Source organism: Ixodes scapularis, unplaced genomic scaffold, assembly GCF_016920785.2.
Source record: "Ixodes scapularis isolate PalLabHiFi unplaced genomic scaffold, ASM1692078v2 PGA_scaffold0__279_contigs__length_252992795, whole genome shotgun sequence".
NCBI lineage: Eukaryota > Metazoa > Arthropoda > Arachnida > Ixodida > Ixodidae > Ixodes > Ixodes scapularis.
The window spans coordinates 160,050,522-160,069,463 of NW_024609835.1; the positions used below are offsets into that span (position 1 = coordinate 160,050,522).

Sequence of the window (18,942 nt, forward strand, 5' to 3'; positions counted from 1 at the left end):
TTTGCAACGACTGAAGTCGAGACAAACAAGGGCGCTGTGCGGTTTCAGCGTGCATACATTGCCTTCTTTGTTTTAGCTCACTTCGCTTCATCAACTTTCTTTCGTGGCAGATTTTTCACGTAACCGGAATCCCTCTCGAAAGAAAGCCCACCGAGAGAAACAGGTAAGCAAAACTTCGACACAGCAGTCTCTGAGTTAAAGAGGGATTTTCGTAGTAATGTATGATTAAAAGGACAGGAATGTTGATGAAAATACGGTGGTACTTAGTTTCATTTTAGAAAGCGTCATATCTGCAGCGACATGGGGACGGCAACACCCGACGTCGCGCGAACACGCTGACTGGAAGGCAGGGACCAAATATAGTTTTCTCAGGACTGTTGCTTTCAGAAGCGAGTGCTTCAGTTCACAAAGTAACTTCCGTCGCTCAAAAACGCGGTTTTGTTTCACAGCATGACGGTATGGCGGGAACCCGGTACGTCCCCAAGGGGGTACCCGAGTCCATTGTTGAAAATATGAAAAAAAAAAAAATAAGACGCGAGACGAGAACCACGGGACGACGAGAGCGCGAAACGCCAGATGGCGTTTCGCGCTCCATTGTCCATGCGGTCCATGCAGGACCGCATGGACAATTGATATAGGGTACTTGTGTCGGGCGGCCGTTTGCGCCACATAACACACGCAAGCTCAATACGCTGCTCAGTTTAGTTCCGGATTCGAAAGGCAAACGAAATTGTTTTTTTTTTTTTTTTTTTTTTTTTTTTGGCGGAGGCTTGGCGCAGATTGCCCATATTTTGGCAAAATGTAGCAGGATGTAGCTGGGTTAGCCCCTTGACGCAGTTTGGCGCAATTGGCGCAGCAATCGCATCACTGCGCTTGTTTTTGTTTTAATATAAGGGAGTAAATGTTAGTTATATGTTAGATGTTTCAGATGACAAAGCCACTTATTAAGCCCATCGCAATAGAAATACACGCAATCTATGTTTTCTTTTAATGTACAGAGCGCGAACAAGCGATCGCCGTTTTTTTCAGTTTTTCTCTTTGAAACCAAGGGATGTCATACAAGTTAATATGCTACGGAAAGAGCTCATTTAGTTCTATATTGTAAGCGATAAAATTTCGTGCTCACTAATACTATATAGAAGTAAAATGCGAAAATGTGCCGATGCCGTGTTTGCGCTAACAGTGTCGCAATGTGTACACTGCACAATACTCCTAGTGCGAACACAACATTAGTTCTTTTTAGTTTTACTTTAAAATGGAACTAGTGTAGGGCCATATTTTAACGTGTATGCTAGTGTCCCAAATTAGCATTTCCTACGACAAAAGAAGTTTGGATGAAAGCCTTCTGACTCTAAGAGAAAAACAGCCAAAACCCACCGTCGCTTGTTCGCGCTAACAATATCGTGCTCTCTACCTAACTGCTTTTTATGAGAAAACAAACACTGATATCAATTCAATTCATTAGTCTTTGATGGCTCAGTTTACCAAGATTTCCAGGGCCTGTAGGGCTGCTGGTGGAGCATGGCGTTGGTCCAGAGGATGTGCTGCTCCAGGGATGGGAGCAGGGCGATCCAGTAGGGGGACAGCTGCATGGGCAGGAATGGGCTCTTGATCCGAAAGGGGGCCGCTGCGGGGGTGGGATGTTGTGTTGATTCAGAAAGAAGACAGTTTCAAGGGCAGGAGAAAGGTGCTGAGGCAGAGGGTGGTGCCGCTGTGGGGGTGGGAAAAGCAAGGAACGGAGCTGCCGCTGACACAAAACCAAGGGACGGGGCTGATGAGAGAGCACACGGAAAAGGTGGATACCTATTGATTAATTTCTATCATTTAAACCAGGATATTGTAGGTCCTGTGCAGTACCTACAATATCCTTAGAATGCCTGAAAACTTTCCAGCTGAAAGTCATCCCCCCCCCCCCCCCCCCTTCCCAAAGTCTTCCATTTTGCTGAGGCCTCCTCTCCCCCACCCCTAAAGCTCCGTGTTTTCGGATAAATCCGAAAAACACCCGCCGCTAAAATTTTTGTCAATTCGGATTTATCCGATAAACTCTGAATTGTTAAACGCCCAGTCCACCCCCCCCCCCCCTTCACCCAACAAAAAAAAAGTATCTCTCTCTCTCTCTCTCTCTCTCTCTATATATATATATATATATATATATTTTTTTTTTTTTTACAATTAGAGCAACGCAGGATTAAAGGTGCCCTCCGGAGCTTTCTGCGATCGTCTGTTTATGTTGTTATATTGCGTAGTAGGTGCAAGTTAATATCTATTCAAAGTTTGTGGGTGTCCTATTGCCCCTGCCCGCTCGGACCGCGCTCCGCTTGCTCACCGGGAAACCAGACGACACCAGCCGACAAAAGAAGAGGTTTTATAAATACAGTTCTCTGCTGTGCCGGTGGCTTGGCCTCCCCGGTTGCGGTGATCGCCGCTGCCTTGCAAGTCTGCTTCGATGGTGGAGGCCCTGGTATGACGTGAAGGTCTGGGTCCGCGACCCCGCGATGGAAAAGCTTCTGTCCTCGAGCTCCGCCGGATTCGGCTGCCCCGCCCGTGCTGTCCTATCCCACCTCTTCCTTTTCCCTTTTTTCTTCTGGCCCCTCCCGCCTCGCCCTATGCCTCTCTTCTTCCTCGTCCCCTACAAGTTTTAGATTACAAAACCGTTCATTAAGCAGATAGCAGTAGAAATATATCGGGACTATTTTCTCTGGGAAGGCAATCCCCCATTCCCTGCCCATCGCTGAAACTTGACCAATGGAAATGCTGCATCTCGCGGTGAATGCAAACGTTATTATTGCAACACTTTTTAAGCATGTTGTAATTTAGAGTTTGCGAAAAACGTAAACTGATTGTGGTGCGGGAAACATAGTCCGCAATTATCGCTCAAAAACCAGCGAACTATGTTTTCTCCCCGCAAGCTTGTTGCTAGGGAGTGATGCGTCGGCGCCTCGGCTCGTCTGCTTCCCGGGGCGTCCGCAGGCGTGCGTTTGCGGGACACGTGTTCCTTCTTCCCGTGGATCCCGACTCCGAAGCCAGCTTTGCGATCCTTCCACGTCAACCAGTCAAACTTTTTTTTGTCATCTGGGGAATGCGACTGCGTATTGCAGTAGCAGCGCGACGGTGCGGTGCGACGAACGACGACTGCCGAGCACGAAGTCTGGGCTCCTTGACGACGGTCCGCGCGTGTTCGAGAAATTCCTCCGCAGGTCGGCGGTCGGCCGCGTTGGTGACGCGCAGTGACGCCGGGATCCTTCGCTTGCTATTGGCAGACGCGTAAAGAGATGCCCCTCCCGTTTTCCGGGGTCATCTCAGAAAGGAGGGCGTGCCGGGGACTTTGATAGCAATTTTAATAAGGAAATCCGCCGCGTATGACGGTAATTTTATTATTTTTAGGATCCTTAGGGCCTGTAGATTGAGTTACCGCCAAAAATAGACCACCCCAGAACGCTCCGGAGGGCCCCTTTAATGGTTCTGGGAAATGATACCATAATTATCTTTCAAGCCTCGAACCATTGTCAAAAGCGGTCTTATGGCTTGTCTCGTCAAGTTTGGTTCAGGGAAACGGGTCATCGTACCATTTGTGTCACGACAAAAGCCACTCTTTTGGTTTCCAGTTTGGGCCGTGGGATTTGGGATTTAGAGAAAGGAGCGGGTATGTTTCTGGGGGTAACAGTGAAAGTTATGGACCATAGTGATTGTACGAAATACGGAAAAGGGACAGTTGAAACTTCTCTATTAAATCCTTAAAAGGACACTGACAGGGTATTTATGCTCGCCGAGGTTTTTAGTTGTACGTGACATGGGAGAGCTCAACAACCCAGAACAGAATTTGCGGCTCGAAATTCGGTTTCTTTCCGCCTGAAAACCGCCGATCAAGAACTGGCCGGTTCGAGTCTCGCTCACTCTCTTTTCCGCGGTCACGGGCCGTTTTCTAAGGTATCGATGCGACCTCTGAATTTAATCAAAGTCGTGGGTCACTGAAGGCACACACTCAATATTAAAAATAGAAAAAAATATGAAACCCATTTTTTGTGGCTTCTAAAAAGCTGCAAATACGTTGATTGAAAAAAAAGTTCCACAGAGAACCGGAAGCATTCTGTGCGTGCGTCGCTTCGCGTATCGTGGGACTCGACTCGCGGGGACGGCGATGGCAGCGGACGACGGGCGTGGGACCTTTAGTTCAGAACTGTCGTTCGCGGTACCGGCGAATTTTGTCTGCCTTTAAAAGAGAAATTTGGGACTGATCAAAAGAATTGGTATTCATCCCGTACGACACGCCCGACCACCAAGCCGATTTGCGCGAAGACGTCGCCGAGCCATCGCTCCCTTCTCGTGGCTGAAGACATCGCTCGCACAAACGTCAAGCACGACTTGTCTACTTCGAGTTGAATATGCACGCGTACGGTTTCTTTACTAGGTACGAATGTTACCTATGCGTGGTGCGTCCCGACTTCGACCCGGGAGTGCTTTTGCTCGAGGAAAATCGGCAGCAAACTTTACAGTTTATCGGCTGAATTATTACTAAGGAAAAAAATTCCCCAGGAAAGCGATGCCCCAGTAGCTCAGTGGGAAGACGTCCGTTCCACACGCGGTAGAACCGGGTTGATCCCCCGAGAAACCTTTTTTTTTTTTTTCAAACATTCTCCGATGTCTACATTTCTTTTTTTCTTTTTACAATTATTACTGAAGAAACAAAACAAAAAAATAAGGAACAAATGCTGTGGACGACAGGTCGCTGAATTAAATGGTATGGGATTTCCTTTTTAACACCTGCGAACTCAATGTAATCACTTTCCACAAAATGCAAGGAGCATATAAATCAGGTAGCGTCCGCTTTCCGAGGTGCCCGTAAATGCTCTACGGGAATTGCAGCCAGCCATTGGTCCCGATCCCGTTGATCTTTCGGAAACTCTGTCGCACAATGTCACTTTTTTTCGGACGCAGGACATGTAAGCCAGCTCTTCACGCAACATCTTTGGTGTATTCTTTTCGGAGCCGATCATGGAAATTCACCACGGGCACTCACTACTCATCTCCAACTCCTCAATGTACAAAACAACTCATCTTGGAGTACAGAACAACGAGCGGAACATACATGACTGCAAAAGAATCTCACGGTGAACAGTTCCCGTACGCCGCATGTCGTCTGCTACGAAAAGGAGAGAAAAAACAAAGAAAAAAAAAAAAAACACGGTTGGGTGTAGTTACGTGATTTCCGCATCTCACTCTCTTCTCTCCACTTCTCCGCCCTCCGTCGGGTTTCGGTTTCGGTATCGAGCAGTTGCGTGTTTTGGCTTTATTAAAAAAAATACACTACTTCGTTGCAAAATATTAATTGGGTAGTCCTCCGACACCATAATGAAGCGCCTAGCAAAAAATGAAACAAAAAAAAAAAAAAAGGGGGGGGGGGTGTCAGTGTCTTTTTAAGCACTCCACCTCGCGTGGCCCCGGGATAGATTCATGGGATGACTACGAGCTTCCTTGCGGCTACCTCCGGCAGTTCATTAATTTTAAGGTATCGACGTTTATCGAAGCCACACTTGCGTGCGACTTTTGTCGCAGGACAAATTAGCAGTGCCAATGACACCAACGCCAAATTCATCTGAAGAAATCTTAATTGATACAAGCGCGCTTTATTTTTTATCTGAAATATGTTAGCATCCGGTTATTATTATTTTTTTTTTATAAAAAAGACTGCGAAATTAATCTCTGAATCTCAGAGAATTGGGGATTTACGAAAAATAAACTCCGATAAACATTGAATTTTTGCTAAAAAGTAAACTCCGAATAACACTCTCCGAATTTCACGAAAAATAAACTCTGAAAACGCGGAGCACTACCCTTCCCCACATGGCAGTTCGTGATTGGCGCCACCGAATCAAGATCCTGGCTGCGTGCCTGGCTTGCACCCTTGTTTTTTTCAACTGTAAGCACAGTGTCATTGCAGAGTAAAAAAATAGCAGCATAATTTTGTTGGCTAGTGCTGATGACTGGATCAGTTGGTAGGCAATTATTAAATATAAATTGCAAAGAATATGGAAACTGATTATACAAACACAACAAAACGCTGTGTTCATCTCCTTCTTGTCCGTGCAATTCGCATTCTTTGTTTTTAATAATACATTTTTTTATGATTTTTTGTTTGGTATCATCTTATAGGGGTTCACTGGAACGACCCACCTGCCGTTGCACTCACTTTGGCGGCAGCTCCCCCTTTCTTATGGTGCCATCGTTGAGGAATGCAGGGTGGGCATCACTCTCACTCTTGTGGTAGTTCCCCAGGTTCCCATAGGCTGCAAGCTGCCAGCCAAACTGAGTCAGGCCTGCCAGCCCTGCGGGAAATGTCAATTCCACTCTTTTAGACGTAGACACCTACGTTTTGAGTGTACCTGAAAGAAGCTCTAACAGAGGGGAAACACAATAATTGACCCTTTTTGAATGCATCTTTTTCTTTTGCGGAGAACATACATAAAAGTCACACGCTATTGGACATTCAGTGGTGCGGCTTAATTTATGATGAGCAATTTTTTTATACAACTTCGAGCATTTAGAGAAAATGTACAATATAATGCGTGGGACATAAATTGTTGCTATGAGCCTATCCTATACATTTACACATTGCCTGATATCATAAAAGCAATAGAGATTTACAAATTTGTAACCAATTAAAAATTTGCATTTGTTTAATTTATGTCTACTGGCTAATATTCTTTGACAGAAAGAATAACTGGGCGGGTCGGTACGTTGGTAGTATTTCAACTCCATCGAATATTGAGGTTCTTTTCGCATTTGTTTTAATGTTTTTGCGTTTTGTAGGTATTCTTTTTGTAGCGGCTTTCGCCGCCACTAAAAAACGTGACATCCAAACTCATTTTATTTACATCACACAATGGTAAATTTCGAAAGCGTGTCGCTTCGGCATACGCGAAGAGAGCGCGCGTCTCTACGGCACAGACGTAAGCATTGGCAAGAAATCATGCTGCTCGCTCTTGAAACGTTTTTCTCGCTCCCGCTTTACGAAACGAATCGATGGCGGGCGGCTGTTGGGACCACCCGTCAGAACTAGCATGACCTGTGATTGCTTAAACTGCCGTCAGACTGCACTTGAACGCTGCGCGAAAGCGTCGTCGGACGGCGCCAAGAACAGGCTCAGTTCCGCCGCAAGCGAATCCGACTCGCTCTTCGGAGCGAGCCATAGGTTTTGAAGAAGGTACGCTCTTTTCAAATAACGAAATAACATCGGCCAGAAGCATTGTTGGAATCAAGCATAGCTTAACACGCACACGGTACACAGAGTAGACAGTTTTCAAGATAGTGAACTTTAACAAAGCTTCTTGGAACAGATGCCTTCCATCCCGGCGGACGTTAGGGAAGCCAGAAATGCTGACATCACCGAAACAGAGATTACCAGCACGATAAAAGAGCTGTCTCCTCGGAAAGATCCTGGCGTGGATGGTCTTGGAGCGGCGTTCTACAAGAAGTTTGCAGATTTATGGGTCCCTCTTCTCTGTAGGCCCTTACAAAAAAAAAATCTGAGCCAGTTTGCAGACATTTTAACGATTTTTTAACATACCTGTCCACTTCCTATCTTATCGTCATTTTTCTACAAGGTTTTACAGATTTCCTGTCAACAGGAGTCTACAGAGCACAGTCGTCAGAAATCCTGCCAACTGTCTGTCGCCAACGGTCGTTAGACTTTGCGTCGCCATATTCCTAGATTTTCCACAGACCTGACTTGATAGGCCATACACACTGAAAAAAAAAAAAAGAAAAAAAACATTTGGCACCTATATGAAAATAAATGTGTCCATACCGCTTACAGTTTAACCATACCGGTCACCAGTTTGTCAAAGGGGTCGCCCGTGTGGCTCAAAGGGGTCCCCGTATGAGCCACAATGTTCACCTATTTGGACAAACAGGTCACTCCTTTGGCAAACAGGTCGCTTGTCTGGGCAAATGGGCGACTCGTTTGGGCAAAATTGTTGCACATTTGCTCAAACCGGTAACCATGTTGCACAGACGGGTGACCGGTGACCGGCAAACTGTATCGGTTTAATCAAACGGCTCTCCGGAGCCCGTTTGATATGGAAGGTACAGATCGGCGGCATGGGCAAGCCTGTTTCAGCCGTGGAGGCCAATGTTTCCGGAAGGCTTGGAGCGCCGGTTCATCGATTTCAGATCGTCCGCGTAATGCAAGTTATAATTTAATTGTTATTATAATTAAATTTTTAGTTATTAATTTAGTTATTTATAATTTAATTGCGCTGATGTTCGCTTATACTGTAACTAAAACTAACACTTTTTTTTACGTAAACGCGCGACGTTGGCGAGCCGATATTTTTGACAGAACTTTAAAACTTTGTCCATCTTTGTTGCCTCAATTTACTTATTCAGCTCGAATATCTCGCGCAGGAGACGCGACCGCGTGAAAGAATGTACTCCTAGACTCCGTTTCACTTCAGTTCAAGACGCAGCGAAGGTAGCGCGCGAAAACACGGCTGCAAGAACATCGAACATTGCGAGAGCACGTCCGCCGTTGCAGCAGTCAAACTACGAGCTCACGCTGAGTACTTTCTTTGCTCGGGCGCAAGCCGAGCTTCTGGCCGCCCCGCCTCTATTTCCAGTGTTCAAGCGTGCTAAAATGCGCGCGCGCGCGCGCCTGCTTTCCGAGGCTACAAAATAACGTCTCACTGGAATGCCTGGGGAGAGGGTTCGGTGCCTCCAGCGCGCCCCCTCCCTCCTCTCTTGTGTCACATCTGTCACGTGACCCTCAGCAGCGCGCAAGCTACACGCTGATAAGCATCGAGATCCGAAAGGGCGCGCCTGGCCGGCGCTTTTTTCTTTGTCTGCTTGTTGCCAGTTGCAGCTCGAAATTCGCTTGTCTTACCTGCTTCGATCTGTCGCCTAACCCTGCGGTCTTATTAGGATGTCTCTCGACAACGTATTGAATGTGCACCAAAGCTATCAGTGTTCGAAAAGTCCTACGCGCATATCGGCAACAAGCGATTCTTCAAAGAAGTCAGGAATTCTTGCTGTTTGGTTGGGTTCGGCAAATGACAGCTTGTGCGCCGCATCGTGTTGAAACTTCCAAGGAGCCGTTCCCTCTCGTATGTGTTTGTGTGGTTGTCCTGCTTTGACCGTGTCGGCAAATATCACGGATTACATCTTTCAAGTCCGCTATTATTATGCTAAGTGCACTGCAACCTACTTCTTGGCAACGATTGACCGCTCTTCTACGCGTACTCTTTCAGATTATCTATATAATTATGCTGCGTCTATTCTCGCGGCGGCCGGGAGAATAATTTCCCCGAGAGTCTACCTTTATAGTCAGAATTACCTCGATTCAGGGTTAGGCAGTATCGCGATACAAATGTATCGCGATAATATTTCAGGAATACATTTTGTACCTGTATTTCTGTATCGCGATACATTTTTTTTCCTCGGTATCTGTATTTCTGTATCGAAATACATTTTGAATGTTCCTTTGTATCGCGATACAATCAAGGTGAAATGTATTTTGTTACATTTCTTGAAAAATACTCCCCCCTCTTCCCCCCCCCCCCCCCCCCAAAAAAAAAAAAAAGAAAAAAATCCGAACGCTTCTATTTTAGTTTTGAGGGCACCAGGGTCAAGGAGATGCTGGGGCATTGTTACCATGCTGACCAAGGTTCCTTCCGGTTCTCTAAACTCTTTTTTTATGCGTCCTCTTCTCTCTACTAAGAACTGCTGCGCAGTCGGGGACTCGAACTAGGTGGCGTGCCAGGAGTGGAGTCAGAGCATCTTGTGCCGCAGGTCCTTAGGTAAGGGTTTCTTGAGTCATTGTTTGCGGGCATCCAAAACCCACTGCTTACAGTCTCTCTTGCCTTAACGTACACAGTTTACCCATGCGGCAAAGCTGAGTAACAGTCCGTTGCAGCACGAGCCTCGCGGCGGTTGACTTGAAATAGTAGGATAACTCGCGCACTGAAGTTGAACAGGTATTTGAATGCGTCTGAGGCTGCGCCCGTAGTACTGCACGGCTCAAGGGTACGTCATCAGCCGACGTGAAAGTGGCCCGCTGCTTTAGTGATCCGAAACCCAGGAAGGAGGTCAGACGTGGCCTCGCTGTGCCGACCCAGACTTCGTACACCTGCGACCCGTCTCGAGCACGCTGTTTCTCGTAGAGCTCGCAACTCTGCCGGCAATATCAGGTTGCAATCCACGAGGTCTCTATTTGGAGTATGCAAGGCAAAACTTGATGACTGCAATGCATGCGTCGGTGGCGGAATGTCAGCAGGAAGCACCTTCACAACAGGGATGCCACCGTATCGTCTTTTCAACCGTAACAGAAGATAAGACGTGTGCTCCAGGATGCTTCAGGTGGTCCACTATTCTCGAAAATCCTGCACAATCTTCAACGAGGTAAACTACAACGAAATTACATATTGTCTTTCATACAGCAGCGCGTTAAAGTTTCATGTTCAAGGCCACACCTACAGATAAAGAATACCAGTTCATTCCACCGTGACGTCATGTGATAAATGTTGACAGGGCCGTCCTTATTTGACAAGGGCGTGGTGACGTTTTGATGGGATTTAGGATGACAGAGAATTTATTTAGAGGTCGAAGCCTTTTCGCATCCCTCGTCAGACAGACAGGATATCAGGAAAGGGACCACGGTCAGTCCTTGATGAAACGTGTTTCTGAGCGCATTGAAGACTCCTCGTTGTCCGAAATCACTGCCTTCAAGGCAAAGTTCCAAGCCTACGGGAAAGTAATTTCAGGATCAAAAACTTCCACTTCCAACTCCAAGCTTTATTTAATTTGGTCTCATATAAATTGGAAAAATGTATTGCAGTATCAGTATTTCTGTATTTGTATTTCTACTTTCCCTAAAATGTATTCCTGTATTTGTATTTCCAAATACTTTTTGCCTATATTTAAAATGTATTTCCGATACGTATTGCTGATACACATTTACAGATGTATTTCAGTATCAGTAGTTTAGGTACTATTTTAAAGTATCCCAGTATTTGTATTTCCAAATACATTTTGGAGTATTTCTGCCCAACCCTGCCTCGATTTTTGTTTGCTTTGCAATCTTCTCAGTTATATAAATCTTAGAGTGCCTCTCACATTTCACAGATCGCTTGCACGTTTGTATTTGTCTACAGAAGAGATAATAAAGTTCGAGGAGAATTGAAAACAATCTTTTGTGTCTGTTTTCCTGTCGATTTGCAAGCACCTACGCGAGCACATTTCTTTTACGTGTTTCCACCGTGTTATAAATAGGTTTATGAGTTTCGTGACGTCTTAAATAAGTTTAAGACAACCAATCTCCCAGGCAATACCCATTTAGAGCTAGCGCGTAATTTGCCAATTCGAATGGCACGTTCAAACGTGTGGTCACGTGCCAGGTCGAACGGGCACCCGTATCAAACGGGAACCTGTGTTTATCACTTGTGACTTGTCTACAGCAATTCGTTAGGAACTCTCTTACTGGCGCTAGAAATGGGACAGAAATGTTGCTAGAATGTCTGTATGTTTGCTGTACAGAGTCGCCACATTGTCTGTACACTGAAGTCTACACAAAACCTGTAGGAAGCAGCGGCCAATAATCTGTAGACAACTGTTAAAAAAGGGGATACATTTTCCCCAGGAAATCTATGCTCTCTAGCCATAATTATGTCTAGAATTTCTGTAGAAAGTGGTTAATTTTCTTTTGTAGACAACTGTTAAAAAAGTGGATACATTCTCCCCAGGAAATTTATGCTCTCTAGCCATAACTATGTCTAGAAATTCTGTAGAAAGTGATTAATTTTTTTTTTGTAAGGGGGGTTTTCGCCGACATCCTTGCACGAGGTCTTCTCCCTCCATCCATGCGGCAGGTGATGGTAGTCCTCATTCTCAAGAAGCGCTCTCCTCACAGCTGTCCGAGTGTTGAAGACATCCGGCCAATAAGCATCCTCACGACAGACTATAAAATTCTAGCAAAGATCTTAGCGAAGAGGCTTGACCGGGGCATCTGTTGCGTGGTTGGGGACCATCAAGCTTATGGCATTCGTGGTAGAAGCATCCAGGACAACCTGCACATGATGAGAGTCATGTGCGAAGACGCACTAGTGGAGGGCAGCCCCCTGGCTGCGCTCCAAGTGGATCTCAGCAAGGCCTTTGATCGTGTCTCTCACTGATTCCTCTTCCGGCTGCTGGACCATTGTGGCATAGGTGAGACGCTCGGCAGATATGTCAGGATCTGTTACAAGAATATATCGACCAACATCAAGATCAATGGAGGCCTCACCAAACCTATTCCCGTCCACTCATCGGTTCTTCAGGGCTGCCCTATGTCGCCGGTGTTGTTCTCACTCGATCTTGAACCATTGTGCCGGCGCATCATCAATGACAGTGCCATCAGAGGATTCAACTGGGCGTCAAGTCTGCTAAAGGTACTTGCGTACGCAGACGACTTAACTCTGTTGTGCTCCTCACGCAGTGAGGTTGTACTAGCGCTGAAGCACGTTTCGAACTTCTGGAGTGTATCGGGTGCTCGACTGAACGAAAAGAAATCGATCGGTGCGGTGGTTGGGAGCCTGGGACGCTCGCCCTGAGAGCTTTCTGTGAATCTCATGGAGTTGCGCAGTGACAAACTATTTAGGCATAGGCTTTGTCCCCGAGTGCCTCAGGACTGGGGACTCAGGTATCCATATGAAAGGTTTGCAGGCCAAAGCACAGGACTGGTATGGGAGATATTTGTCTCTCTTTAACCTTAGTAAGGTCTGCAATTCGGTATTTTTTCCTACCGTGTGGTACGCGGCACAAGCAATGCCTTGTAAGATTATTGATGTTCAGAAAGTGAACCGGTTCTGCGCCGTTTACACATGGTACTCTAAGTTCGAGCGCATGCGGCGCAGCAATTTGTTCCTTTGCCGAAAGAAAGGTGGTCTCGGTCTAGTGAATGTTGAACTGAAGCTCCAAGTGCAGAGATTTATTTTTTTTCGCAGTCAACGCAACGAGCAATTGCGGGAAGCCATTCAAACGCATGGCGGAAAATGCACAGCTCAGTGGATGCCGGTACCTAATGAATGGTCCGAGGGAGTTTGCACGCTCAAATTCTACAAAGAAATTGAGCGAGCATTGAAAACCTTTCAAGCGATGTTTTCGGACGAATACCTGGCAAAGGTGAAACATCGCAGATTGTACTGGGATGCCCTGGAGCTGCTAACCCCCGTGCCCATGTACCGCGCGAACCTTCGTGACACATCGTCCAGCGTTTTTAAAAGGCTTTCGTTCTACCCCGTTAAGACCGGCACAAAGGACTTTTTTTTTAAGTTTCATACCGAGATTTTACCCGTCAAAACCTGGTTGGACAAGAAGGGCTTCTTTGTGCCATGGTCAACGAATTGTGCGCTATGCCCCTCCGAGGAAGACCTTAGACATGTGTTCTTCGATTGCCCAAATGCTCAATTGTTTTGGGCCCAGCTAAGACAAACGCTTCAGGTCCAGCTCTACCCAGATTGTGAAAGCTGTAAATTTTTGGAGTTTGGCAATGGGACAAACAGAAGCTGTCTCGAGACGCTAGCCCTCCTTGGTCTCCATCAGGGTGTAAGATAGACAGGTAGGGAAACGGCCCATAGAAACCTACCGCAGCGCCGTGACCGGATTGTGTACTCGTCTGCTTGCGGGTACCCCCGATTTGCGACAGATGGCGCTGCGGCGAGAAGAAAAAAATTGGAATCGAATTTGCATGGACCTTTATGGGAGAGTGCGCAAAATAAACTGAGAGCACGACAGTCCCCCATTGAAAATCCACGAGAAACCTTCTCCGTCAGTTTAGCAGGTCGCCACCGTTCGCAGTGCTCCACATAGATGGCGCCACAAAAAAAGAGAAAGCCGAGGGGGACACAATCCGGTCGCTCATTTGGCTCTCGTTTCCCCACCTGTCTATCTTATGGTGAATTCCGCTCGCAGATCTTGAGCGCTCCAAAAGCGCTCCATTTGGAGCGCGCATATTCCACTCGCAGATCTGGCTCAAGTTGGTCATCTTCCGCTCGTAGATCTCTGGCAGCGCCCGCTCCACGGAGCGCCCCAAACTCCGCCGAACTTGCTCTGCGGGATTTCACAGATCTCTCCGGAAATTGACAGAGCGGCCCACGTGATTTCCGTCTAAATCGGCGGTGCGCATGCGCGGCGAGGTTGGAGAGATCGGCGGGCCGGTCGGTGGAGTTGGATCTGTTCGGGTGCGTCGGTTGTTTACTCTGGACTGTGACGGCTCGAACGCTTCTACCTCGCGTAGATCAGGGATAAAAAGCCGGGAATGTGGAGCGTGGCAAATCGTAAGCGCTGACATCTGTGATCACCGAGGAAGAACGAAAAAAAAGAACGACAGAAAAGCCGGAGGCAGACGCAAGGTTAGGCCTATTCATTCTGCAGCCAGTGATTGTTTACCTTTTTACACTGCATTCCATCGGCGTTTTCCTGTGAAATAAAGCAAGATGTGGTTAGGCAACGACCGCGCAAGTGATGGTTTGTTACCTCTGTGTTTATTAAAGTCGTACTAGCAATCTGAACTCCACCGCTGGCAATCGCTGTCCGTGCCCCGCCGCTTCGAGGCGGCCGAAAGGTATGTGACGGTGCCGAACGCGGACGTCTTCGCTATTTGTGACATGGGCGCCGTGGTACTTATAATTCCGCCCGGCCTGTGTCGCGTGTTACTTCTGCAGCTAAGCAGTGACAGTCGTCACTGGTCGTCGGAAAGATCAGCCGGCTGAGGCGTTGGTGGGCTGGTCAAGTACGAGCAGCGGCCATTTTGAACGGCGGAAGGAGGAGGGGTGGGGAGGGGTGTGGAGGAGGTAGCTCCAAAAATGCAAGTTTATCTTCCCCTCGTCGATACGGAGCGGGTCCCACGGAGCGGAATTTTGCCTCCCTCGCGGATTTTGGAAAGCGCTCCAGATCTACGAGTGGAATTCACCATTACACCCTGGTCTCCATGCTATCTGGCGCTCAAGGACAGATCACTTCCTGGTGGCAGTAGGTGAGAAACCTGCTTGGCGCGATTTTGTTGATGGCTTCCAGTATGTTTTTTCAGTCCTCAGTGCAGGAGAGCCGTGGACTAGTTCCTGGTTCGGAGCTTCTCCTTAGCTTTCCATCCTGAACCAACACCACAATCAATGGCAATTGGAAGGCCCACAACATGATCAGGGGGAGTGAGCCAGTTTCCTTCCCTGGGATTCCACTAACCACCCGCGACAAACAGCCATCCACAGAGGAGACCCCAAACAACAGGTTACGAGGACCTAAGACTAGTTCCAGGTTCTGGGCTTCTCAGCAAGAGTAACGAGAGTATCTACAATAAAACTGGAACGAAAAGTCATCTACTCTCAGAGCAACAGTGTTCAGGAACGGACAACCAAGACAGACAGTGGAAAAGAAAAGAGGTTGATCTCTTATTGCACCCCTCAAGACCGACCACCAACAACAAACAACGTACGAAAAGAAAAGTAATACTGACGAAAACGACTAAATATTTAGTGTCTGTTTCAAGACATAACCTCATTCCTTCCAATCTCAAAAAAAAAAGATTAATAGCAACACATGATAAGAATACAGGATGCAAACATGAAGTTTTATAAGTGTGATCCTTCTCCTTCGGGGGAAAATGTAAATATGTAAATAGGTAAATACTAGGGTATGTATAGCTATAATAATAATCTCTTGCTGTAAAATATAATCATTAAGAAAATCAAAAACAACGAAAAATTACAATGCTCTCTGCTCCCTCCTCCCCCCCCCCCCCTCAAAAAATAATTAAGGCGACAGACAAATAAGAAATAAAATGAAAACATACATGAGAACGACAAGATACGTAGAAATACATAACTAATTTTAAAATAAAATCATTAAAAGAGAATAAAATTTCAACATTGTTTCCAATCCATTTTCTTATATATTCCAGTACGAAAATTTTAAAGAAGACAACTTCCTCGTCGTCAAGAACACAGAAGACAAGAGGCAGGACCAAGCGGAACAACAATTAATAACTTAATACCAAAGGAAAAAAAAAACGAAACACAAATACTCACAATTGCTCGCAAGATTCTCCAAGTTCGTTCCAATGCCAATGTTCAGCTGTCTCTCTGTTTTTCTTTTTAATTGGCTTTAAGGACTAAAGAAACGTTTGGTCAATTACGGCCCTCATTTTTTATATTATATTGGATCAAACCTGTTATACCGTCAGGTGGTGCAGGTCGAGAGGAACAGTTTATTTCCTTTTTTTTATCTCTCACTTAGAAATTGAGTAATTGAGTCCTCAGTGCGAGAGAGTGGGCAGGATATGACGACTGGAAAGCGTTCCAAAAGCGTTCGTCTTGGCCGAGTTTCTGAGACTGTATGGTGCCCACTGGGGTCTCTTCTGTATGTGGATCGATGTAACTGGTTTGTGGTCCCGATACTCTCCGAGGACAGATTGAATGTCAAGTGTGCTCTGCCTCTGCCACATGAGTTGTGGTTTTTAACATGTACATAGCATCACAAAGTTTTAAATTAAGAAAAAAGTGTCGGGCCCAGTGTCCTTGTACTGTTTGTAGTGTGTAATGTGTGGTGCTTGTGTTGTCTGCAATGTACGTAGGCTTGCTGTCTACTCATGATCATTCGCAGCGTACGAACAGACATTATTATTTGTAGGCTGCTAAATATCTCAAGAGGTGGCGCAAGTTACCGCCCGATTCCAAGTATTTTATTCGAGTTTTTTATGTAACAAGGCATGTAGTTGGGCTAGTTTGGCATTCCTTTGTCTGTCTTGCAGTTGCGTTGTTGCTGCCAACGTCGCTACGCCTAGGTGGCGTGAGTCGTCGCCCGATTTTAATATTTCGCTTCTTCGAGTCATTTATCTATTGCTAGATAAATGACTGCTGGACAGATTATATATATAATCTGTCTAGCAGTCCCGTCGTAGCTATAGACCTTTGTCCGAAAGTGCTCTTTTTAGCGTCGACCGCAAGGAACAAAAGCGAACAATAATCTCCAACCCAGACGCTCACGGGGGAGGGGGGGAGGGGGGGGGCTGCGTCGGCCTGCGTCGGCTGCTTCCCACCGCGGGCTTCTTCGCTGGAGCACGCTGAGCCGTGTTTCGCGGAGGCAAACACGGTGTATCGTGTGAAGTTTACACCGTACCTTATGTGTACACGAATAACACACATGGCTGCGTGTAAAACGAACACGTTTTGACGTGTTTGCTATGGGACAACGGTTTACACGTCTAGGCGTGTTATTTTCGCTAACAGTGAAGGTGACGGCAGAATCATGTGTGACATTGGTATAGGACAAGACAATTGCAGCTGACCTGATTTACTACCGACTGATTACAACGACCAGACTCGGCGAGGGCCTCAGCTTCTCAGATAATTAAATGTAACTTTGGAGGGACCATCCCATTTGGCATCCTTCATTTATTAAAACAAGCAAAGAAGCAGGCCGAGTCCGCGAAGGCAGCACGGTGGTGGAATCACTCGAGCATTTCACGTAGCGTATATCGTATCGATAGTGGTGTGACTGCTGCATTGTCGCGCCACCGCGAAAAAATGAGTGCACCACAAGGATTTTGCGACATTCCCTGTCACAAGTGCGAAGACTAAACGAACGAAGGGGAGGCATCGGCGTAGACGAAGCTTGCGCTGGTCTAGACGGGACGCGAGTTTAAAAGCGAAGGCACACAGAACACGACTGTACAATCCTCACGTCGTCACACAAAAAGTATCACGAAAAAGCGCTCGCATCGCCACGGGTTTGCAACGCGACTTGTTTCAATGGCGAACACTAAATGAGTAAAGAGAAGCGATCGGCACCACTTTCGTCGGTCTCGTCCAGCGAGGCATACGTGATCGTCCGGGTGGGGGCACCTAGCACGTCGACGGTGCAAGCTGTACGGCGAGACGATCGCTGAATTCGTAGATCGATGCAGAGAAACCACAGCGCACAAAAGCAGATACCGGCACGGCTCCGCGACGTGAACCCGGGCCACTTCAAGAGATCGGCGCCCCTCGGCGAGAACGACGTTGAAAGGTTGAAAGCTGCGCGGGCCATGTTGAAAAATATAGTTGATCAGCCCCTGACGTCAGTGACGTCAAAGAATGAGCGGAAGCGATTGGCTGGCGGAGTGAATCCAAGGTGGCCAACTGCATTTTGGCTTCCTTCATCAAACCTTCGGTATTACGTTCTGGCCTAGGTAATGTGTTCTAGTGAGCGTACTACCCATATAGTGGTGCTGCCGTCGGAGGTCGATGCCGTCACGACATTCCCTTGAAGCTTCATAACCAAAAACCAGGTTGTTCTTGGTTACCGTTTAATAAAGTTTAAAATATGTTTTATATCGTTTTCCAACATAATATTAATGTTTCTGAAGTTCTACTGCTATCTACGTCATGTTGAAGCAAAGAAATGAACTCCAGATATTGGTTTCCGTACCCCTTTAAGAAAAACAGGCCTTGGCGAGTCACAAGCGTCTTAATATCGCTACGGAGGTAATAAGGTTGTGTACTGTCGAGACCGGTTACAACGAAGTCGGTTATAACGAAATAGCGGCTACAGCGAAGCGATCACGATTTCCCATTCCCTTTTGCACTTCGTTATAACCGAAGTTGGTTATAACAAAGTAACGGATATAGCGAAGTGATTTCCGATTCCCGTTGACTTAGTTATAACCGGTCGCGACAGCATTTACTAATATGAACACCAAGGAACAGATTATTAACTAAGAAACGTGAGCATAATAAGCTATACCTGGCGTTTCTTAGGCTGTCAGTGACTGCATAAATCAGTGTAATATCACAATGTTATTTGGCCAATGGAAATACATGTTTATAGACCCTTTCCAAAAACTTGTAAAATTATGCGTAGATTATGCGTATTATGCGTATGCGTATTAATGGCAGCCGCCATTAAGTTTTACCGCTGACGGCGTGAAGTCTGTGATTGGTT

The 18,942-nt window shown here is 46.5% G+C and overlaps 1 pseudogene; it reads right to left on the reverse strand.

Moving 5' to 3' along the window:
- Positions 1-1,481: 1,481 nt before the first annotated feature.
- LOC121837657 overlaps positions 1,482-18,942 on the reverse strand; it is a 66,794-nt pseudogene continuing 49,333 nt past the window's right edge.